This window comes from Macrobrachium nipponense, chromosome 27 (genome assembly GCF_015104395.2).
Source record: "Macrobrachium nipponense isolate FS-2020 chromosome 27, ASM1510439v2, whole genome shotgun sequence".
NCBI lineage: Eukaryota > Metazoa > Arthropoda > Malacostraca > Decapoda > Palaemonidae > Macrobrachium > Macrobrachium nipponense.
In genome coordinates this window covers 60,138,187-60,138,720 of record NC_087216.1, presented here as the reverse complement: position 1 = coordinate 60,138,720, position 534 = coordinate 60,138,187, and positions in this window count along the sequence as shown.

The following is a 534-nucleotide window of genomic DNA, read 5'->3' as shown; positions in this document are numbered from 1 at the left end:
TAAAGATTCGTCCGAAATTCTCCTGCTAGATTTTTATTTCTTTTTACCTTGTTTATTTGGGGGCCCATGGGGAGAGAAATAACTGGAAATCGGCATTTGTTCAAGAGAAGTATTTGTCCCAGTTTGCCTCTTTTCTTTGTCTTTTACTGTACATGAATGGCTGCTGCTTTGTATCATTTATATACTGTATATATATATGGATTATATATATATATATATATATATATATATATATATATATATATATATATATATATATTATATATATATACATATATATATAAAGATTTTTGCCACGGAGGAAAAAATGAAAGGCGAGAGAGCCAAGAACTTTCGGTCTAGTACAAACCTTTACTTAGGCACAACTGATCATACAGAGCAAATCATTGTAAAAGTAGGCTTAATATTCAAACTGACACTACAAGATTGGCAATAAGGTCGATTTCACTCTACAGAAATGAGGAAACGCCTGAGGGCAAGATTAGCGATTTTTAGACAGCCACACCTTAGAGGAGCACACACGTGGTCAACAGA